A 16,530-nucleotide genomic window follows, 5' to 3' on the forward strand; every position below is an offset into this window, starting at 1 on the left:
TACCGCCTGCTTGCTCAATCAATCACGACCCTCTCACACACACCCCCTTAGAGTTGTGAGCCCTTAAAAGGGACAGGAATTGCTCACTTTGCGGAGGGTGGTATGCTGGGCTCTTGAGACAGAAGTCTGGCCGACGCCCCCAGCCGAATAAACCCCTTCCTTCTTTAACTCGGTGTCTGAGGAGTTTTGTCTGCGGCTCGTCCTGCTACAGTGCTAGTATTGTAATAGAGACTTTGATGATGAGAAGACCCTTATACAGCACCAAAAAGCAAAGCATTTTAAATGTCCTATGTGTCACAAGAAATTGTATCCAGGACCTGGCTTAGCTATTAATTGCATGCAGGTGCATAAAGAAATAATAGATGCTGTACCAAATGCAATACCTGGGATAACAGACATAGAATTGGAAATATATGGTATGGAAAGTATTCCAGAAAAAGACATGGATGAAAGACGATGACTTCTTGAAGAGAAAACATAAAGCTAAAAAAAGAAGGAACAAGATGATTCTGATGAATATGATGATGACGACTCTGCAGCCTCAACTTCATTTCAACCACAACCTGTTCAACTTCAACAAGGTTATATTCCTGCAGTGGCACAGCCAGGACTGTCACCAGTAACGGGAGCACCAGGAATGCCTCCAGGCATAACTTCATTAATGCCAGGTGTTCCTCCTCTGATTCCAGAAATGCCACCAGTTATGCCAGGCATGCCACCTGGATTGCATCATCAAAGAAAATGCACCCAGTCATTTTTCGGTGAAAACATGATGATGCCAATGGGTGGAATATACCACCTGGACCAGGAATACCACCTCTGATGCCTGGAATGTCACCAGGTGTCCCCTCCATACCCCCAACCCCATTCCACATCCTAGAATTCCTCCAGTGACCCAAGGACAGGCTGGGTCTTAACAGACCACCTGCACCAACAGCAACTGTACCTGCACCACAGCTTCCAGTTACTAAACTGCTTTTCTCCAGTGCTGGACAAGCTCAGGCAGCTGTCCAAGGACTTGTTGGTACAGATTTCAAACCCTTAAGTAGTACCCCTGAAACAACTACAGCACCCCCAAAGCCTACATTCCCTGCTTATACACAATCTACAGATTCAACCACTGGTACAACAAATAGTACTGCAGTTAAACCAGCAGCTTCAGTAGCAAGTAAGCCTGCTACACTTACGGCAACCAATGCAACCAGTAAGTTGATCCATCCAGAAGAGGGTATCTATCTGGAAGAGAAAAGGGCACAGTTACCTAGATAGCAACGTAATCTTCCTCTGCAAGGAGAGGCCCCCATCAGTAATCCACCAGTTGGACCAATTGGAGATATGATGTGACCATAGCCAGGCATCCCACAGCAACAAGGAGTGAGACCCCCAATGCCACCTCATGGTCAGTACAGTGGTCATCATCCAGGCATGCCAAGATACCTTCCTGGTGCTATCCCCCCATATGGGCAGGGACCGCCAATGGTGCCCCCTTTCCAGGGTGGGCTTCCGAGACCTCCAAAGGGAATGAGACCTCCTGTAATCCTGCAAGGTGGCTGTTACTGATCTTACCTCATCCTGTCTAATAGGTTTGGAGAGTAAACCTTTTCCCAACTTGTGCTGTTTATATAGCCAATTTTCCATCAATAAGGCTTCATTGTGACTTTAACAAATATTATCTTCCCACATACCAGGAACTATTGGACATTGATTTTACATGGGAAAAAATATTTGGAAAAATAACACAGGAGCTTTTCCTGAAGTTGCAATTTATACTGTATGGCTTCTTTTTCATGTTTCATCTAGGTTTGTAGAAGTGAAGTATAGTAAATTTGGTTCATTAAATTGTGAAGGTGCTGGAATTACATGAACATATCACTTCAATAAAGGCAAGTTCTGTAAGCTTACATTGCTGTTTTGCAAAGTTATGCTTTCACAGCAATTCAGATGCTGTTGGACTTCATGTCCCCAGTCTAGCTTGGTGAGGGGTATAACTGTTTCCAAGTACTTGTACATTGGAAGTCTAAATGTATAACAATATTTACTGTATTTAGAGTTCCTCATGTTGCAGGGTTTAAGAAATCTGATCCACCAATGTCATGTGACTTTTCTGTACTGGTAAACTTCATTGCAATAAAATGAGAGAAAAATTTATGCCTTTTTATGCATAACCCAGCTGTGAACCACGGCCTAAAAGGTTTGTACAGATGCATGCCACAGTAGATATCCACATAATAAAATTCATAGTTACCAATGCAAAATATATATATATAAAATACAAATATGTTATATATAATAATCTATAGAGGCATTACATATAATTGAAGACATTTTATAATCATATATAGATATACACATATAATTGATTCTGTCTCTCTGGAGAACCCTCACTAAAACAGATTCTGGGTTTACCCCTAAAATCAACAACTATCATACGTTCCTAACAAACACAGGAAAAAGAAGTAAAGGGGAGAGAAGAGAGGGCAAGACAGACAGGAAAGGAATGGTTGAAAGTCATCAAAATCTGTTTTAGGTGACCCTCTCTGTAAGGCTTTCAAGAGCCCTGTTGTTCTTGATCATAGAAGTAATAATATGGGACAGAAATAAATTGTTTATGGTCTTAACGGAGTGTAGACAGAATGCATCTCTAGATTCTCCTGGACACAAAGAATTACCCGACAATGGACGAGAGTAATACGGCCAGATAAAAGATTCCCTAATGAGACATACTTGTTTAATCAGTTGCTGCAACAGTTTTTTGCTTCTGTTTTTGTTTTTTTGAGACTGAGTCTTGCTCGGTCGCCCAGGCTGGAGTGCAGTGGCACGATCTCAGCTCACTGCAACTTCCGCCTCCCCGGTTCAAACAATTCTGCTACCTCAGCCTTCTGAGTAGCTGGGATTACAAGCACCCGCCACCAAGCCCAGCTAATTATTGTATTTTTTTTTTAATAGAGATGAGGTTTCACCCTGTTGACCAGGCTAGTCTCGAACTCCTGACCTCAGGTGATCCACCCGCCTTGGCCTCCCAAAGTTCTGAGATTACAGGCGTGAGCCACCACACCCGGCTGCTTCAACTGTTGATTTACCTCCAAACTACTGGTTTGGAGGAGACAACCATTATTTATCATATAAAGTCTGTTACAGGTTTATCAAAAAATGAATGTTATGAAAATGAAATAGAAATCTGGGGGAGGAGGGAATGGAAAGTAATTTGTCCACATGTTAATGGAGCTGCGTGTGTGTAAACCCCTCTTGGTGAGAGCTGAGCACAGTACTGCAGCTAGAGGTATCGTGGGGATGGGAAGGGTAGTGAGGGGCTCTTTCATACATTATCTTTGAGTCTTTTATTACAAGATGTTTGTATACAACATGGGTCTAAAATATTTAAGAAACAGATTGTTTTTAAGATTTTATCAGCCCAAAAGCCATTTTAATGAATTTTATTGTTTAAATAGAAAAAAAAAAAAAACTTCAGTTCTGTGGGTAAAATATTAAGGAAAATACAGTAAAGTAACAAAGTAAAATTTAATAAATGTGGATTTGGGGAAGGTTGACTTGTAAAAATTGATTCTCTTAAATCAATTTTTAAAGCTCCTAAGAATAAATAGAATTCTTAGTTCTCGATCAATATCAGTTCTACAAGCTCAATATTATTAGGAAGAATGACCTAAATGCTAAACTTTTCCTCAAGGATTTGAGGAACTTTTTTTTTTTTTTTAAACAATAAAGTCCTACTTTTTCATACCGATTCTGACTAAAATGAGACCCATACTAAATCAAATAGGGATTACTTACAATTTTTTACACTAGTTTCATGAGTTTAATATCCTTGACATTGGCCAGGCACGGTGACTCACACCTGTAATCCCAGCACTTTGGGAGGCCGAGGCGGGTGGATCACAAGGTCAGGAGTTCAAGACCAGCCTGGCCAATATGGTGAAACCCCATCTCTACTAAAAATACAAAAATCATCCAGACGTGGTGGCACATGCCTGTAATTCCAGCTACTCAGGAGGCCGAGGCAGGAGAATCACTTGAACCTGGGAGGTGGAGGTTGCAGTGAGCCGAGATCACACCATTGCACTCCAGCCTGGGCGTTGCAACGAGACTCTGTTAAAAAAAAAAATTAAAAAATTATCCTTCACATTACAGATCTCAGTAACATACTTTTATAGAAAATTGACAAGTCTACCAATGCATATTTAAATGTTGACAACTAGAGAACTGCATGTGCACCCACTCTGATGTTTATCTTATGAAATAAAGACATTTGTTTAACTTTCCAAACAAAATGATTTCAAGATTTCTCAATAGGCCTTCTAAGGCTGCTTGCCTCTGTAATCTGCTTACTTGCAAAAATAAATCCATTTCAATCACTGCTTGGTCAAAGTTTAAACTTAAAAGACTCAACAACTAATCAATAGGTTGATCTGCTGATGCAGTAGAATGTGGCTAGGTCTGACCTCTGACTAGTGCAGAGGTCATCCTGCTAAAACAGTAAACAAATTGTTGATGTAACTCAGCACAGCAAATGCAACCTAGCAATAAAAACTCACCACATGGATTTAGTTATGTGCACAACTTCAGTAAATGTTTCGCTGAAATTGGTGTCAAATCAAATATGTGTGTGTTAAGCTCCTCCATTGTAGGAGATGACGACAATGATTTTTAAATAGTTTAGGTCTACAATTAAAGTATTCTCTGTTTTTCTACAACAGAATTCCTCTAACACTGCAGCATGTATTATTAGGAAGTGTAAAAAGAGTAAACATAATTTAAGAGTCCTAGCCAAAATTAATGTTTTCTAAGTTCATAGCTATCTTTATATGGGAAAATTTCATAATTATAAAAACAAATAAATTATTCTATGCAACCTGTATGGAATTACCTTAATTTAAACATAACCTAATTAGGTCACCTTCTGGTTGACCCTACTTCGGGCTTTTAATTTGTAAGAACAAATGTTTTTTAAAAAATTTCAATGTCAGCCCGGGTACAGTGGCTCACACTTGTAATCCCAAAACTTTGGGAGGTCGAGGCAGGCAGATCACTTGAGGTTAGGGGTTTGAGACCAGCCTGACCAACATGGTGAAACCTCTTACTCAAAATTACAAAAATTAGCCGGGTGTGGTGGCACATGCCTGTAAGTCACAGCTACTTGGGAGGCTGAGTCACGAGAATCGCTTGAAGCCGGGAGGCAGAGGTTACAGTGAGCCAACATCACACCACTGCGCTCCAGCCTGGGTGACAGAGCAAGACTCTGTCTCAAAATAAATAAAATAAAATAAATCAATGGTAAACATCTATTCTTGGTTTTATTCTTATAAGACCGTATTTGCCTGGATGATCTACAAGCTCACAATGTTTGGGATCTTTCACAGTAGCTTTGAAAAAAACATGTAGTCAGTTTGAGTTCACAATAAATCTTCTCCATCCGATGGTGACAAAAGGATGCCAGTAAAACACTGAACAATTTAAAATTACATGAGTTCCAACTCTCCCATTTGGGAAGTAAATGCATCCTACAACCACTGAACCAAGGTTAATGAGGCCAGGCGGGTAACATCATTAATGTCCAATGGCAAGCAACAGGGCAGAAAGACCAAATTTCCTTCCTCCTTCTACTAGAATGTGGTGAGCAGTCATGAGGGGTATTTGCACAGTATTTACGTCTCATCTTTTTCCCTTCTTTGCTCACAAGTTTCCTTTGAAATAGGTGCAAGCCTTGGCAAGTGTTCTGAGTTTCTTGAAGTTAACACCTGGGCAAGAATGCTGTCTGAGGAAGACGTCTGTCGACAATCAAAATAGACAGGCAGGATGATAGCAGTCCCAGGCTGGGTCCCAGCCTTACCACAATGACAGAGGAGGGCCAGGGTCTGGGACCCTTGGCTACAAGTAGCTAAAAGGCATTGTAGAGCTTGACTGAAGGCAAAAGCCCTAAAAGCAGACTACCTGGGTTTGAATTCCAGCTCTGATACTTCTTAGCCAGTTAGCAGTGAGCAAGTGTTTTCACAGCTATAAGCCTCAGTTTCCTTATATGAAAAAGAGTGATTTTACTATCATCCATCTCTACATGTTGTTGAAAATATTAACTAGTGCATATAAAGCACTCACAACACATATGGACAGCATGCAGTTAATGTTAGCTATTCCTCACTGTAACTCAGTATCCTATTGTCACTGTAAGTCTTTAGATGATTTTATGCTTGAATTTATTATTATTATTGATTTCCAAGCCTCGAGTCTATGCCCCTTCTGAATCATCTTGCAGATGTCTGCCTTGTTAAGCTTTCCAAAAGCTTCTTCCATCATTTCACTTCCCTGCTCAAAAATTTTCAGTGGCGCTCTACCTCCAGGAAAATGTCTGAACTCCTCAGTCTAGCTTGCAAAACTCCCTATAGTCTATCTCCAACCCACTTTTCTAACCCTTTACTCCAGCTAGTCTGATAGCCTTCTTCTTTGTATCATCCAGCTGATACATACTTCTATTTCACTTTTTATATACACAGTACTAGATATACCATAAGTGGTTGGTAACTGTTTGCTGGTGTCATTTTTGCTGTGGTAGCCTGGAGCATGGATATTTATGTCTAACTGTAGCAGAAGATCCTGAAGGTTGTGGTCTAGCCAGAGGAAAAGTTTGCACAGATGTGCTTAGAAATATATACTATGTATTAAAGCTATGTTTTAGTAATATCCTTGTTGAGGAGTTTAGAGAGAAATTCTCAGAAATTCTCAGATAAAGGGTCTAAAAATAAAGCTCTAGAGCCTTAGAGGATTTTAAAAGCCATAGTTCTATCTTTGTCTAAATATTACTATCCCTACTGTAAATCGTACCCATTCAAACTTTTCCCCATTGCAGCACCCACCTTAAGAGAAATTTATTTTTATTTATTTACACAAAGTAATACAGTAATCTCTCTCATCAACAAAAACTTCTGGCCTTATTACAAAACTGACTTAAAACTCACTGTAACGATGGCTTGCTTCCTTTACGGTGCCACTGGGATTTCAGAAGTACATAGCAGAGCCCAGTACGCCTGGGATTAAGAAGCAGTCCAGAGTGGTGTGCTGATAACCTCTGAGATTGAAGTGGGGTGATGGAGGGGAACCCTGAGTATTTACTGCTAGCTATTCATTGAGAAAGTGAAGGGCAACCCTCACCTAGCAATTTCCAAAATGAACATCTTCCTTCCAAGGACACTTCATTTAATGTTACTAGAAAAGGGATAGGAAAAATGTTTTTACCTAATTTTAGAACATGCAGAAGGTTTGGACAATCGCTTCCTCTCCTATAAAGGAGTTTTGCAAGCCACTTTTAACAAATTAAGTGGAGCCCAAAAATTCAGACCCTCAATTTTGAGCTGTCACTAGATAGCAGGCACAAATTGGTAGCCCTTAAGCAAAATACAGCTCACAGATACGTTTTGTCTGGTCAGCACAGTGTTTTTACTTTTCAAAAACTTCTTTAATTACAATGTCTTTACACTGGAGTGATCCTTTCACCTCAGCCTCCCAAGTAGGTGGGACTACAGGTGCACACCACCACACACAGCTCATCTGCCTCATTTTTGTATTTTTTGTAGAGGTGGGGTTTCATCATACTGGATATGTGTTCTGCAATTTGGCATAGTCCCCACCATTCCCTATGGTCTTACAGCCTCTCATAGTTATATTAGCTAATAGTCCCCGCCTGGAGGCATTTGGGTTTACAATTCCTACTAGAGCTTGCCTCTTTGTCTGATCCACCTCTTATGCATGAACTTTGGTGATACATCTAGCATGTGCCCTCACTTCCCTTCTATCTCGGCACGTCATTCTCTTCAATGCTCCATCATGAGTTATACCTGGTTCCTTTTCTGAGCAATCCACTGCACAGGTCCCTGGAGGTTCTGTTGTTGTTGTTGTTGTTGTTGTTGTTTTCAAATCACATGATGAGAAGGGCCCACCCCCACTTCATACTCATCCACTATGCTTAGCTCAACCCTCATTTTACCCACAGGACTCAGCCAGGATTCAAGGCAGATAGGGTCTCCAGAAGTCAGTTTCTGCTTTTATACTGAAAAATCTAGCCTTGAATTTGCCATCAGTCACCCAAGCGGAGTGCAGTGACCTGATTCAATGGCTCACTGTAGCCTCAACCTCCTGGGCTCAAGTGATCCTCCCACCTCAGCCTCCCAAGTATCTGGGACTACAGGTGCACACCACCACACACGGCTCATCTGCCTCATTTTTGTATTTTTTGTAGAGATGGTGTTTCACCATATTGCCCAGGCTACTCTCCAACTCCTGGGCCCAAGGGATCTGCCCACCTCGGCCTCCCAAAGTACTGGAATTACAGGCGTGATCCACTGTGCCCAGCCTTCACAATATCTTAATTAAGGATAAGAAATTATCTTCACTAAAAGGAGGTGGGCTTTGCACTTTGGGAGCCTAGGGCAGGAGGATCATTTGAGGCCAGGATTTCGAGGCTACAGTGAGCTAGGAGCACAACCCAGCACTCCAGCCTGGGTGACAGAGCAAGATCCTGTCTCTAAATAAATAAATAAAAGGAGGTGGGGAGGGTGGTAAGCTGGAATCTTAGTTATTCTTAACTTTAAACCTGTCCAGAGACTTCTCCACAACCTTCAAGTACCACCTGCCTTGTCCAGCTCACCAAGAAAGTAAAGTGGCCTTTGTTGCTCTGAGTTTCACCAGAACATTTCATATTAAGTAAAATGGATGGGATTCTATTTCTTGGCCATGATAGGGGATAAAGGACAGAGTCAGACTTTGACATAAACAGGACTCATCCAGGAAGCAGCCAGTAGGAATGTTGGCAACGTGTGATTAGCCAGCTGGTCTGTTTAAATCCACCCTCTTCTCTAAATGCCAAGTGTTGAAGAATTAAATATTTTAGCATGCCAGGCATAGTTCAAAACCAGATTTTTAAAATTCATTTTCATGTTGCCTCCTTTCTCAGCCAGTTTTATGTACAAACTAGGGGTCAAGTAAGTTAATACTTCCAACAAAAGGGCGCTGAAACTTTTGGTGGGAGCCAGTTGTGGAGTCAGTATAAACTTTTCCTGAACTCTTGCTTAAGAAGAAAACTTCTTGAGTCTTAATTATCTTTGAGGCCAGAATGCTCAGAGCCCATCTCACAATCTAGTCCTTCAGTAGGACACATATTTTTCCTTCTTTCGTGGGTTACAAAAGATATGCTGGTTATCAAAACAGACCCAAGGCATGCATGAAGCAACTGAAAACTATGGTTGCTTGATAAGGCCCAGTTCTCATCTTTTTGCCTTTGCAAATTCCAATCTCCTGTTCTGGAGTCTGGGAGGTAAACAGTCTTCCCTGGAATTTTCATACATCCACATCCTGGGTCTCCTACTTTGATAGGTTCAGCCTTCTCACATGTCTCCTCCTTATCTTTCTCCTTGGCTTGTTAATGTTTACTTCAACTAAACTAAACTCAAACATCATGGTCCTAATCAAAGCAAGAGCATTTCAACTCATTAATTTTTCCTTTTGCCTTCTGATATTCAGTCTAAAATTTGCATAAGTTTAGATATTCTCAGACAAGTAACTTAGAGTAAGGGATTGCAAGCATAAGGGCTTAAGTGTCTTACTACAGGAACGTTAAGGTTCTGTCCTGCCTCCCTCTCAGATTAAGCAGTGGCCAGTTCCTTTGAGATTTTAGGAAAAAGTGCTCTCACAAAAGAATAGCTTATAGGAACTATTCCACCTTGGGGCATTTATTTACTGAGATATTTCCCATTTTGATATTATTAATTACTCTTTCCAATGAATAAAAATATGTTTTTAAATTCTGTTTTCAAAGAGAAACAACAGCATGTCTTTTGCTCTTCAAATCTCAGAGTAGTACGTTGAATATGAATATAAAATTTACCATATGGCCATATATTAGAATTTAATCTTCTTCTTCTTGTTGTTGTTTTGAGACAGTCTTGCCTATCTGGAGTGCAGTGGCACAGTCTCAGCTCACTGCAACCTCCACCTCCTGGGTTCAAGCAATTCTCGTGCCTCAGCCTGCTGAGTAGGTGGAACTACAGGCATGCACTACCACAGCTGGCTAATGTTTTGCATTTTTAGCAGAGACAGGGTTTTGCCTTTTGGCCAGGCTGGTCTCGAACTCCTGGCCTCAAGTGATCCGCCCACCTTGGCCCCTCAAAGTGCTGGGACTACAGGTATGAGCCACAGCGCCCAACCTAGAGTTTAATCTCTGGCTAATATGCTACCAATTCTTAGAGGCTCTATTTGTCAGAAAGTAAAATGCACAATTAGAACAACTGTAGAGTATAGAGTTCAGTATGTTTCCCTCAGATCCTGTTATAGTACATAGAGCCAACACATTTGTTTTTCTTTTATGGTTCCTAGGAGAAAAATCCTCTGCTTTTTCCTTACATGCTTCATTTGGTGCCAAATCCCTGATATATATATATATATATATCTGGGGTCAGATGCTAAGCAAATATCATGGGCCAAAGACCAACACACATGTGCAGTGGGTAAACAGCCTAGGAAAAGTCTTTGGGTAGACTTCAGCAAGCTGTTCTTTTCCTCCATTAAACCCAAATTCCGATCTCCCCATATCTGGCAACATTGCCCAATTTCTGAAATTTCGTTTCTTCCTTCCTTGTTTTTAGCATCCACTTGCTTGGCTCTCCAAATTCCTGCTCAGCTGTGCCTGATGGATTTCATATTGAACCAGTCTTCTGTTCCTGGTTACCCAGTACTGTGTCTCAGGTGCCCAGTCTGTCCAGTATATGATAATGCTCTGTGAGAAATGCAGTTTACGAGGTTGTTTATACAGTACAAACAAACAACCAAAAGTAAAACTATGCATGAAAAAAACCTAGTGGAAAATCCAACAAAATAATGATATAGTAATAGCCTCTAGAGGGTGAGACTAAGAGTATCTTCTTAATCATCTTTCTACTTTTCCATTTTTCCAAATTATCTGTACATCACTTTTTCTTTTTCTTTTCCTTTTTTTTTTTTTTTGTTGTTGTTTTTGTTTTTGAGACAGAGTCTCACTCTGTCACCCAGGCTGGAGCACAATGGCACAATCTTGGCTCACTGCAACCAACTTCCACCTCCCGAGTTCAAGTGATTCTCTTGCCTCAGCCTTCTGAGTAACTGGGACTACAGGCACGCGCCACTGCACCCAGCTGATTTTTGTATTTTTAGTAGAGACAGGGTTTCACCGTGTTGGTCAGGCTGGTCTCAAACTCCTGACCTCAGTTGATCCACCCTCCTCGGCTTCCCAAAGTGCTAAGATTAAGGCATGAGCCACCATGTCCAGCCCACTTTTTCTTTTAGTTGTTTTCCTGTTTTATATATATTACTTTTGTTGTGTGAAGGACTCAAGAAACTCTTCTTTCTGAAAAAGCCCACACCCTACTTTCTCGAAATTAATCTGATTCAAAGCATTTTGTGTTTCAAAGGGCAATGATATCTACAAAGGAAAATGTGTATTGCATTAACATTTCCAAATATATGAACTCCGATACAAAGGGCAAAAACATGAACAGATTATCCCCCAAAAAAATCAGGCCGCTGGAGAAATGATCTTATACCCGCTTTAGAGTCCATATATTACACAGAGTCCATATATTACACATATATTACGTATATTACAATCAGCTGGTTATTACCACTTCGTTGAGTTTCTATACTCTACTGTATTCTAGCTAGCTAGCTATAGCTATAGTTTCTGTTGTGAGTTTAATAAAAATACATTCAAGTCCTAACCCCAGTATCTGTAAATGTGACATTTTTGGAAATAGGGTCTTTGTGGATGTAACTGAGTTAAGATGAAGCCAAACTGGATTAGGGTGGGCCTTAAACCCAATATAACTGATGTCCTTATAAAAAGAGGAACAGACCAGGCGCAGTGACTCACGCCTGTAATCCCAGCACTTTGGAAGGCCAAGGCCGGCAGATCACGAGGTCAGGAGTTTGAGACCAGCCTGACCAACATGGTGAAACCCCATCTCTACTAAAAATACAAAAATTAGCCACTACACTCCAGCCTGGGCAACAGAGCAAGACTGTCTCAAAAAAAAAAAAAAGAAAAAACTGGACACAGGGACCCAGAGACACACAAGAGACACCATGTGAAGATGCAAGAAGAGGTTGGATGATACCGCTGAAAGTCAAGGAGCACCCGGGATTGCAAGTTCCAGAAGCTGAGAGAAGCATGGATCAGCCCTGCCCCCGTCGGAGCCCTCCAGAAGGAATCAACCTTGCCAACACCTTGATTTAACAACCCTAGCTTTCATAATTGTGAGAGAATACATTTTTCTTAGGTCACCCAGTTTGCAGTATTTTGTTATGGCAGCCTTAGGAAACGAATACAATTTCTCTCACACTTTGGGAGAATTACTCAGTTCATTTAACAAACATTTATTCAGCACCCACGATCTGCCAGTTCTGCTAGGTGCTGTGAAGAGCACCGTAAATAAAACACTGTTGCTGCCACTCTGAGACTCATACAGCCTCATGGTGAGATTATGTCATATGATAAGACCAGGGAAGGAGGCCTGCACCGGGTACTGAGGAAACAAGGTCATTTATTTCAGTTCAGGGTAAAGGGAAAACATCATAGAAGAGATAATACCTGAGAAGAATCTTTTTTTTTTTTTTTTTTTTTTGAGACGGAGTTTCGCTCTTGTTGCCCAGGCTGGAGTACAGTGGTGCGATCTTGGCTCACCATAACCTCCGCGTCCTGGGTTCAAGCAATTCTCCTGCCTCAGCCTCCTGAGTAGCTGGGATTACAGGCATGCACCACCACACCCGGCTAATTTTTGTATTTTTAGTAGAGATGGGGTTTCACCATGTTGGCCAGGCTGGTCTCGAACTCCCGACCTCAAGTCATCTGCCCACCTTGGCTTCCCAAAGTCCTGGGATTACAGGCATAAGCTACTGCGCCCAGATCTTGAGAAGAATCTTAAAGAATTTACTCCGTAAAGGAAATCCGCAGGCTAGCATGAGACAGCTTCTCTTCTGCCACACTCATCGCTAAAGCAGCCTCTTCCTGCAGTGAAAGGGTTTAAATGACATCATTACAGCCATGTTGCCCCATATTATGACTGTCTAGTGCTTTTCCACAGCCTGAAGTTTCTTGCCAGTTGGATCTTATGGGAAAAGAAAAAAAAAAAAAAAGATCGTTTCTCCTGAGGCTTGATTTTTGTGGGGAGAATCTGTTTATTTTTTGCCTTTTGTATCTAAAGTTCATATAACGAAAAATGTTAATGCGATACCCTTTTTTTGTAGATATCATTGCCCTTTGAAACACAAATGCTTTGAATTCAGATTATTTGTAAAAAGTAAGGTGTGAACTTTTTCAGGAAGGAGAGTTTCTTGGGTCCTTCCCAAGACAAAAGTAATGTATATAAAACAGGAAAACAACTAAAAGAAAAAGTGATACACAGATAATTTGAAAAATAGAAAAGTAGAAAGATGATTTAAAAATACTCTTAGTCTCACCCTCTAGAGGCTATCACTATATTAATATTTTCGTGGATTTTCTACTAGATTGTTTTTCATGCATAGTTTTTATTTTGTCTTGGTAGTCTATAAACAATCTTGTATCCTGCCTTTTTGACACAGCATTATAGCATAAACATTTTCCCAGGCCTTTAGAAACGCTCTATAAACATAATTGTAATGGCTATAAAACATTTGGTTGCATAGATGTCCATAGTTTATTTAACCAAGTCTTATGTTGGCCATTTAGGTTAGATCATAACTTTTAAAATAGCCTTCAGATAAACGTAATAAGTTTTTAATTGGAGATTTTAAGTAATTTCATCATAGACTGATAGTTGCCTCATGATACGAGGACCATTTTATTATCAGGAAGTTGACTTTAAAACAAACTGAAAAGACAAAGACTTTGACAATGTCAGCAGGTCTTCTCTTCCCCTACCCCCAGTGCCCACAAAGATTTTCCCTCCGTTGGCCTGTGGCTCTCTATTGCTACCCTACTTGCCCCAGTTTCCTGGTCAAGCTGAACGTGAAGCAACAGGCTCTGGAGCCTCAGCAACCCCTCCTCAGGCTGAGAATTGGCCGTGTCTCCTTCTTGTCCTGGCTCACGGCAAGCACTTCAGAGCTGGTCCAGGCTCCTGCTTTGCTCCCCAAGTCACTCCCCTGTGGGGTTCATTTGAGTTTTTCTTGCTGCTAGTGTAGTTCAAGATCTGGAAGAGCCCACATTCTACCTAAGTCATCATTCCCACCCCAAGATATTCTCTAATAAAGAACCTTTGTCATCCAAGTGTCCTGGCCTATACACACACACACCCTCCCCCCACCCCACACACATTCATCCAACTGGGCTTCTGTATCAGTTCCTATGTTTTTTGTTTCTATTATAGTAGCTGTCTTAGTCCATTTGTGCTGCTATAACAAAAAATGGAAGTCCAAAATCAAGGTGGTGGCAGATTTGGTGTCTGCTAAGGGCTCAGTCTCTGCTTCCAAGATGGTACCTTACTGCTATGTCCTTATATGGTAGAAAGGGACAAAAAAAAGGATGAATGCTGTATCCTCACATGGCAGAAGAGATTGAAGGACCAGGCAACTCTGAAGTCTTATTTTATAAGGGTATTAATCCCATCCACGAGGGTGGAGCCCTTATGGCCTACCTACCTCCTAAACGCCTTACCTCTTACTACTATTACCTTGGGTTTTAAGTTCCAACATAAGAATTTTGGAGAGACATATACATTCAAACGTAGCAGTAACCTGTCTGCTACCAAGATCCCTGATGTCCTAGCCCTTGCCCTGAACCTCACCTGATAACCTGATACCCAGACACCCTTACCTGTGCTTATTTATCTAGACTCTTGAGAGTCACCTACCTGTGGGGATGCCCAGCTACTGCTTGAATCACTAAGGCTAGATATCGCCTTTCAGTAAAACACTCTGCTCTCCCAGCTCAAACTTCTGTATTGGATGGGCCCATCTGCCCTTATGTCTTCAACATGCCTCCACGCCCATCTCACCACCACAGTGAACAAGGCCAGCAGCAGTTCCAGGCCCATGCCTACCATTCCGAAGGGCTATAAATGAACAAGATACCACAACAACCACTTTTAAAAGTACTTGGATATCAGTCCTAAATTTAGGTTTATGAAACCTGAAAACTCACCTTTTTTTTTTGCCATTGCCCATTTGGCAGCAAAACCTGACTACATTTGTTTCCGGTGGCTGCCATAACAAATCACCACTAACTTCATAGCTTAAAATGATCGAAGTATGTTCTCTTATAGTTCTGGAGGCCAGAAGTCCAAAATAAATTTTACTGAGTCAAAATCAAGGGGTTTTCAGGGCCACACCCACACCTGAGGCTTTCAAGGGGGAATCTGGTCCTTACCACTTCCAGCTTCTGGTAGCTGCCAGCATTCCTTGACTTGTGGCCATGTTGCTCCAATCTGTCTGCCTCCAAAGTAACATCATTTTTTCTCTTCCATGTGTGTCAAATCTCCCTCTGCCTTTCTCTTATAAGGTTATGTGTGAGGACCTTTAGGGCCTACTCAGACAATCTGGGATAATCTCATACGTCAAACTCCTTAGCTCAATCACATATGCAAAGACTATTTTTCCTAATTAGGTAACATTTACAGGTTCCAGGGATTAAGCCTTGAGATCTATAGGTGCCCACTAGTTAGCCTATATGAATAAGGCTATTTATGATCTTTATCAAACCCTCCTAATGTGAATAATCATGTCTTGCTAAAGAAATACTCATGTGTGAGATTATAGGATGCTGCTCCAGACTTTAACGTGGGTGTTGAGTAATACGCAACATGGGCACTCTTCCTCCTTTTTTTTTTTTCTGAGATAGAGTCTCACTCTGTCACCCAGGCTGGAGTACAGTAGTGCAATATTGGCTCACTACAACATCCGCCTCCTGGGTTCAAGCGATTCTCCTGCCTCAGCCTCCTGAGTAACAGGGATTATGTGCACCTGCCACCACACCCAGCTAATTTTTGTTATTTTTAGTAGAGATGGGGGTTTCACCATGTTGGCCAGACCGGTATCAAACTCCTGATCTCAAGTGATCTGCCTGCCTCGGCCTCCCAAAGTGCTGGGATTCCAGGCGTGAGCCACTGCACCCGGCCTCTCTTCTTCCTTTCTAAAGTCAGAAAAAAATCTGGGTCACTCTAAAACACACTTGTCCCCAAAGGTTTTTGATAAAGGTTTTGTGGTTCTGAATTCTCTGCCTCAGGAACACCAATCCTTGCCATCTGCGTAGCATTTTACAGCCCTTTCACCCGCACATCAATCCTACAACAATGCAGATGTAATGATCCCTGTTTTAGAGATAGGAAACGGGGAGTTGAGTGCCTTGCCAGCTTCCCATAATTAATCAAAAACCAGAACCAGAATCCGTGGCTCTGATCCTCAATCCAGTCCTTCCATTGTATCAGAGCTGTCTCCCTAGAGAGGCAATCTGAAGCGAATATGACTTGAATACTCTTTAAAGCATATGATTTGAATATTTTTATTGGCAAAGATTAGAAATAGCAC

At 41.3% G+C, this 16,530-nt stretch overlaps 1 pseudogene across 1 annotated transcript; it reads left to right on the top strand.

Annotated features, from left to right (window-relative positions):
* The first annotated feature begins 337 nt into the window (after positions 1-337).
* Positions 338-1,848, top strand: LOC105548459 (annotated as a pseudogene). Its single transcript, XR_001007390.1, has one exon. The product of XR_001007390.1 is annotated as a zinc finger protein 207-like (transcript).
* The last annotated feature ends 14,682 nt before the right edge of the window (positions 1,849-16,530 follow it).

Source organism: Mandrillus leucophaeus, unplaced genomic scaffold (assembly GCF_000951045.1).
Source record: "Mandrillus leucophaeus isolate KB7577 unplaced genomic scaffold, Mleu.le_1.0 Scaffold411, whole genome shotgun sequence".
Classification (NCBI taxonomy): Eukaryota; Metazoa; Chordata; class Mammalia; order Primates; family Cercopithecidae; genus Mandrillus; species Mandrillus leucophaeus.